General features: G+C 44.2%; 1 long non-coding RNA gene across 1 annotated transcript; it reads left to right on the top strand.

The window, feature by feature from the left end:
* Positions 1-2974: 2974 nt before the first annotated feature.
* LOC124682176 lies at positions 2975-6221 on the top strand. The gene is made up of 4 exons (XR_006996180.1): positions 2975-3193; positions 3278-3378; positions 4017-5769; positions 6110-6221. It is a non-coding gene; the product is annotated as an uncharacterized LOC124682176 (long non-coding RNA).
* Positions 6222-8014: the final 1793 nt, after the last annotated feature.

Genomic DNA, 8014 nt, shown 5'->3' with positions numbered 1-8014 from the left:
TGAACTTCTTTCTTCAATGACCTAGTTTCATTTTCGAGTGTCCTTACTCCAAAATAATCTAGCAGGCCGCGGCGGCATGGTTGAACTGTCCCTCTCTCGTCCAAAGCTTAATTAAGGGCCAGCTGACCCGCAGTTCTTCATTACTGGCAGGCCGTTTCACTTGCACCGACCTCCTGGTCGCAAGGTCTAAAATCCGTCATCGCGCTGATCACTTGGGAGATTTGGAAAGAGAGGAACGCTAGGCTTTTTATTGTATTCTGATCCAAATTCATATACTAAAGGGAGGCTAACTTCTGACGAGCGGAGCGAGGGGACGCTTGCGAAGGGGGGTACGGGGGGCGGCAGCCCCCCACGGTACGGATCATTGACACCGCCTATATATACATTGTAAGCCGCCGGCTAGGATTTATCAGATTATAAGATATCTCACGGCGTTTGTAAACACTCCCCGATATAGTGAAGTTTTGCTGGCTGACGCTCGTGGTTTTTCCCCCTTCTGTGTTGGAAGGGGTTCCCACGTTAAATCTCGTGTCTCCGCTGCGTTTACCTTTATCGTTCTTCGTTATTTGCTTGTCGCTTTCATAACATTTTTAACAATAGGTTCTCAATGCCTTCGGCCCTCATGCAGAGAATTTAGGACGAGAACAAGAATTGGATTATGGCAAACCCTAAGCATCTAGGAGAAATTACTAACTAGCTCGTTTCATTCTTGTGGTTTTTTCTATTGACCTAGGCTGTTCATGTTTGCTTCTCATATCTATACCTAATAATAAAGGAGCTAAGGTTTCTGCCAAAATTTTCGTCCAACAATTTTTTGGACCGTTTTACCCTCCCACAAAATTCCTTAATACATGAAATTGCCCTGTACCGGTTCGTTTCATTTTAAGATACAGAGAGGCGCTGCACGGCTCGCTGCGCGTGCGGCGGTTCGTCAAGATTCGCGAAAGGTATCGTGCGGTGCGACCAACCATCCTTATCCCTTCCGTATCTCCTCACGTCACGGCTTCCTCCTCCCACTCATTCACTATCTCTACTATATTAAATGGCTAGAGGTGGTGTCCCATGGTACGTCCTCTGCCCAGCTCCGCCTGCAAACAAAGGAATCGCCCTCCGAACCGCTCCACACTTAAAAACCGGTAAAAAAAACCTGCCAAGGAACAACCTCTACCCACTAGGCTCACGACCCTGATCGAGAGAAGAAAAAAACGCACGAACTCCTCTGTTCTCCTCTCTCTTCCTCGCAGCCTCTGCTTCGTCCTCCACAATGGCGGTTTCGGGTTTCCAATTGTGATGCTGCCTCCGCCCTGCATCGTCCATGGCAGCCGGGATGTGGTAGAGACGGCCGGAAACAAGCTCCCCTCGTCCATGGAGGGATAGATGTGACGGGTATGGACAGAGACGAGCTTCCCATGTTCCGTGGCGGATGGTAGGCGGCATATAGGGATCGGCTGAATACGAGCGCGCCGCCGGAGTGGAGCCGTAGGCCGAGGAATTGGACCCCGGCCGAAGTAGAGCTCTCCTTCGTCTATGCTGACGGTGGGGTGCTGGATTCGCCTAGATCAAGCCGAGAATGGGTGGGGGAGGTCTCCGGTGACGCCAGAGGTCACCACGGGACTCCTCCCACCTCTCCGTCCGCGGAAGGGAGCACCTCCACGACTACTGAGAACCCCATCGAGGTGAGGCTCGCTCGGCTGCTCCAATCCCCCTACCTTCTCTCTCAATCTCTCTCTCACGATGAGGTGCAGGTGGTCATGGCGAGAGATGGCCCTGATGCAGCCAACTGAAAAAATAGTTGAATGATCTATTTTGTCAATTTCGACCCAAGCTTATGGCTTTTAGATCAAAAGGTTGGACAAGTTCAACTAGGTGTAATTTTAGAATGAGCTTTCATGTACTTATGGATTTTGCTTTAGGATCAGTAGACTGAGAGCACAAAAGTGACGATGAAGGTAAAAAGTACATGATATGCTGAATACCAGACGAGATTTTCACATGAATACTAATTCTTTGCTCAGTACAAATGAGAGATGCAGATCATTGCTTTTCTAGCCGGGATTGTTACTTGGCTGGTGCCTTACGCTGATGTTGTTTTCCTTGCACTATGATATCTAAACTACACATGTCCTGCTTGCACCATGATTTATATATATACTGATTTAGGTACCCATGGCTCCTTCGCAGTTACATAACTATCAAATGTCAACTGTCACGGAATAAAGACTCATGTAGAACAAGTATGTTCCGCCACCGGCTCACGTAATTGTGTCCCTTGATGCCCTGGTCACTGTTGGACGTGACGCCTAGGAACTACGACATCGGACGCGAACCCAGTTCGCCTTTGGCCATTCAGACTAACTACAACAGCTAGAGTGGTGGAGGAGGATGAGGACTTCAAGGAGTTTGAAGTGGATTATGATGTCTGATTTAGAGTTTGGGATGATGAGGAGTCGATGACTAGGAGGTAATGATAGAACAACTAAAACTTATGGTGTTTGTTCTTGTGCTTTTTCATGGCTTGCTTTTCGTGATCCGTGATTTTGGTGGTCTTGTTGCTTCTAACTTCTATCTATGGGAACTACTGCATTCCTATGGAGGGACCTTATATATTTCACAGTAGCAAAGATTAGGAGCTAACCACCATTATCCATTATACAGTTGCTGGACAAAATTTCCATCAGTTAGGATGCTCATAGTTACATTACATATAGGTGGAAGCAAAATGTCAACTCGATTCTAGGCTATCGCAAGGTGTCCTGTTAAGGAACTAACCATCTGCTGAATTATGACATCCCTTTACCATTCATGTATTACTATGCGCCGTCGTACATACAAACAGCAACTATAATTTGTTGTGTGAATAAGCCATGGATTGTCCGAACAGAAGAATATTATGTTTTTCATTATTTTAGTCTGTCAACAACTGAACCACATTCTGCCTGCTGCCAGAGTATTTCACCATCGATGGGTGTCTTCTCCTATTGCAAGGTGATACATGCATCGAGTTGCACACGGTCATGTGTTCATTTGGGGCGCTCACTGCTTTGTTTTTCTTGGGTTGCAAGCCATTCTAGCCGCACCAGATTCCTTGTCCCCCATTCCGTGGTGGTTAGCGAATGCGATGGAAACTGATAAGCTTGAAACAACAACTGTTGTTCAGCGGATTGTCGAGCTTCTTCCAACCGTTACAAAAAAGGTATAGCCTTCATGATGCCTCAAGTCCTTTATTCTCATCCCCATGGTGCTACCGTGCACATCACACTCTCTTGCCTTCACGCAGTTCCGCGACTGCCAGAACAACCACCGCGACACCTCGTGCTGCGAAAGAAGCTGGCGGGCGCCATCCTCCGGTCCGCCCACACCGTCGAGCGCGAGTTCTAGGTAGAGCAAGGTTCTCAAGGCATAAGTGTTAACTCCTTCTATCAATTAAGCAATGTTTCTCCTTTTGATGATTTCCCTTCCAAATTTACTGATGTTTGAGTGTTTTCTTTGGAGGATTCAGAGATCAAGCAAATTGTTCTTGGCTACTTAGCAAGTCCTACGTAACAAAAATACGTATCTATATTACTTTTTACCTTACTATTGAACATGAAAAGTTGCCCTGAGAAAACTTTCGAATCTTGTACAGTTTCTAGGGGCTCTGATAGGTGCTAGGGATTTAATTTGTTAGTTAGATATTGGGTTAGAGTTACCATGAGCTGTTTGGGCTACAACATCTGATGTACAATGATGTAGTGATTCCGTTGTATTACTAATAGTAGCTGCCCTTAAATAGGAATTGGTTTATCTGGGCATGCCGATATTTCATAGATGCACCGGACATCAAGTATTTGAGAGGATCAGCCAGTGCTCTTCTGTTTCTGTGGATTGATAGGCTTGTCTAATTTCTGACGTAGAATTCTGAAATTAGAGAGTTTTCTAAAATTCCCTTTTCAAACTTTACAATTAGATGGTGTACTATTGACAATACTCTTTCGTTTGTGCTATTCTGAATTTCTTATATTTATTTATTTCTATAGATTACGGGTTCACGAGAGTTGGGAAGCTCAGTTTTCAAACTGTGATTAAGTCGACATCCCACAGTTTCAAGTCAATCTGCGATTTGCGTAAGTGGTTCTTCTATTGATTGGTTCCCTAGGAGAAAGATTGAATCATACTTCAAGAGAAAGATATAGCAACTTTTGGTACCTGATCCAGTGTGCAAAATGTCTCATTATTCTTTGGTGATATTTCTCTAGAGTGTACTGCATTTGAGACAAAGTTTTGGTACTTGGATACATTTGATACGTGGTAAAACTGATGACGAAATTTGTGCTTTGTTTCGTTGTGGGGACTTTCGCCGAAGCATTTCCATTTTAGCATGGAGTTGTTTTCGGTGGCATTATAAAGCCTGAACATGCGCTACTCCTATTTTGAATGGGAGACACATCTGGGCAGTACTAGGGATGGACGTAGGATAGTGAGGTATGTGTGAGGGAATGGTATGTATTTGTCGGAACTGATAAAGAACATATGGATTCTTTTGAGATACATCTGGTTCATTTGAATGATAACTTAATGAAGGTTGTATGAGGGATGGGGGTTGTACTAACCTTGGAAGTGGGATGCACTGTTGCAAGGGATAAGGAGGAACTAATGGCTTTCCAAAATGTTAAAATATTCTCTCAAGTAATATCCTTGGGTCTAGAGGCTGCATCCCACCTGCCTGATAATGACCTGTTACATGAATCTACTGTTTTAGACTTATGTTTTTTCAGATTTATGGTTAAATAGTTTTTATTTTCCATGTAATGCAGATATACCATGGCATATACGATTTATATTATGTCAGTTACATGATATACATCTTTTTGTGCATATAAGCATGAAACGGGCCGAAATAGTAGTGAATCCAATTAGAAATCAGCGCGGACAAACAACCGATGCGCCAGAAAGGTAGTGCAGCTTCTTATAGTTGTGTATTATTTCAGTTTTTATTTATACTAATTGTTTTTGGTACTTACTTCCTGATGATTTGTAATTTCTTCCCCTGAAAACTTCTACTATTCATCTCAGTATTATAGATTATCAAAAATATGGCTTAAATTGTGCATTATCAAAATTATGGCTGCTGTTCTAAGTTCTAACTACTAACTTAGAAATACCTAATCATGTCAATACCGACGAAAGAAAAATATTATACAAATACATGTGAGCAGTTAATTAGTATGTTTATCCAACTTATGAAATATATTCACGTATATTAATCATAATCAATTGTGCCTCGAGACCTACTAATATCTTCATTTGAACTAACCTTGCAGAAGTGTTGTTGCTCAAATTAAATTTATATACCATTTGTCTCGTTGTCAAATGGTAGTTTGTTCAGTTAAATTTCTCTTTTGGCATAAATTCAAGAACTTGCTTGTTGTGTGGCTCCAGGAGGAAAGCATGTGATTATGGGTAATTAAGGCACATATGATCCGACTGTACTGTGTTTCTCTGTCTAGCATATTTCACGTTTTCCCAATATGATTTTTTCTGTCTTTGCGCTTGAGATTGCAACTTTGCTTTCATAATCAAAATGGTATGCATTTTTTCAGGTTCATCTGTTATAGACACTGGTTCTGCTTTGCAGTCTTAAGATTTTGATTATCGAGCCATATGATGGGTCTTGCTATGTTATTTTCTGAAAGGAAAGGCTTACTATGTTTTGGCACCCCTGCCTTGTAAGGCATGCCCTTTAATTTTCTGAAAAGAAAGGGTCACCATGATATTATTAGCCTTATGTAGGTAGCAGTGACCTTGGTGGAGGCATTGTTTTGAGAGTGGGGACTATCTTCAGGGTGAAAACCTAAGATCTTTGATCGGGCGACGACGGTGTTGGAGCACTGTTCCCTTCTTGGAGGCGTCGTTTTTTGGAGAGTCTGCAATTCAGGTGTTGTCATGGTGGTGGATGTATTGCTGTTGTTAGGTCCGTGATACTGTAGCGGGACTTTTGTTTCTTAGTTTTCTTTTCCCTTTTTTGGCTGTGTGCATCCGTAGTGCCATTAGGGTGGTGCGTTGTTGCAGAGGCTGGGTGTAAATGGTATCTCTCGATATTAATATATTCCCTTTATCGAAAAAAATGTAGGTAGCAATGATACTGCTACTGCTACTATTCAGCAATATATTCTTGTGCAATGCTTATCTACAATGTAACTTTCTGATCTGCTTTGTCTGGTCAGCGAAGAAGGAAACCAGCAAGATCAAAGTCACCGGGCTCTGATGCGGGGTGTGACCAATGCCCAGCAGTGGAATCGATACACCACATTGCGCTACACTGCAGACAAGCAAACTGGGTTTGGAAGAAGCTTAATGTGAACAATGCAGCTGCAACATCTGAAACATTACAGCAGTTCGTTCACAACACAAATATTGCATCCGCACCAAAAGCTTGGACAGTGTGCATTGCTGCTTGCCTAACTGCCTTGTGGAATGCCAGAAATGACAGAATCTTCAACTCCAAATACATTGCAAGGGTGGCTCTTCTGGAACAAATTGCGGCCACCCTTAGGCTGTGGGCAAACAGGACAACAAAGCTAAAACCCCAGATGCTGTCTTGGGCCCTTAAATTAGTGTCTGAGTAATTTTCCTTTTTTCTTCTTATTTTTTTTCCTCCCTCCAGAACGCCCTGGCTTGTAAATCCATCCCAAACCTCCTTGTATTTCTCATAAGGTAGACTTTCTCTACCTTCATATATAGAAATATATATAACTTCAAAAAAAAAAAAAATGGTCACCGGGCACTCCTCTACACGCATCCTGTAGACAACATGATAGTCAGACATCGTATGAAAACTTACCTCGGCACTCTCACTCGCTTTTTTTCTATTATCTCGTAGCAGTGCACGGGTACTGAACTAAGAGCCAATGGTTAAGCTTAATTGATAATGTGTGTTTGATGTTTCAGGTTGTGGTTTATGATAAAATTGATTTCATACTTCTATTCGAAAGAGATTAGAGTTCAGACTAACGGATAAGTTACAAAATAAGAGTATATTATTCCCTCGGGAGTTTGAAGTTAGACATTAAAGATGCGCACTATTTCATTTTTTGTAGTGAACTTTTGTACACATTAATGTACCTAAATGTATTTTTAAAATGCAGAAAATATTTTGTGTTTTTTCAAAAATCCTGGTACTAAGATGGGCTATAAGAATGGGACTAAAAATTTACCGAGGTTTACACAACAAAACTTAGGGGTATCTAAACTCGCTGAAAACTCAAGTTTTACGCAACAAACAATCGTGAGTAAATATTGAAAGCAATTTTCCAGGGTAGATCTTAGTTAGTAAGAGTTGAGTAATTGTATATAGTACTCCAATATCTTTTATTGCAAAGGAAAGGGGTATCAATTTTTTTATAATGGGCACGTATTGTTTCTAGACATGTGAAATCACATGCATCATATTTGTATGTGCGGAGAGGGAAACAATTACGAGCCGTGGCAACGCACGGGTATTCAACTAGTCTCTCCCAAATCCCCGACAAGGGCGGCGCGACGCATGAAGGGCCCTGCCGGGCTGCCGCCGACGAGCGAGGCGTGACACACGAAAGGCTCCGCCGCCGGTCAGCGCGGCGCGATGCATGGAGAGCTCGGCCGGGCCGCCGCCGACCAGGGCGGCGCGACACACGGATGGCTCCGCCGACCAGCGCGATCCGCGCATGGGCTGCTCCGCCAGGCCGCCGCCGACAAGCGAGCATCGGGAAGGCCACCGCCGACCAGCGCGGTCTGGCGCATGGACTGCTTCACCAGGCCGCCGCCAACGAACGCTCATCGGCGAGGCCGCCCAGCACGGTCTGACGAATGGACGTCTCCGCCAAGCCGCCACCGACCAGCGCGGTCCGATGCACGGTCGGCTCAGCAGAGCCGCCGCCGACCAACGCGCATCGGCGAGGCCACCGCCGACCAGCGCACATCGGGGAGAGCCACTGCGCGCCGCTGAACAAGCAGCCGGGAGGCTGCCGCTGCCGAGCACATGTGACAGGCGCGTGAG

This window comes from Lolium rigidum, unplaced genomic scaffold (assembly GCF_022539505.1).
Source record: "Lolium rigidum isolate FL_2022 unplaced genomic scaffold, APGP_CSIRO_Lrig_0.1 contig_69946_1, whole genome shotgun sequence".
Taxonomy (NCBI): domain Eukaryota; kingdom Viridiplantae; phylum Streptophyta; class Magnoliopsida; order Poales; family Poaceae; genus Lolium; species Lolium rigidum.
This window is presented reverse-complemented; position numbering and strand designations above follow the sequence as displayed.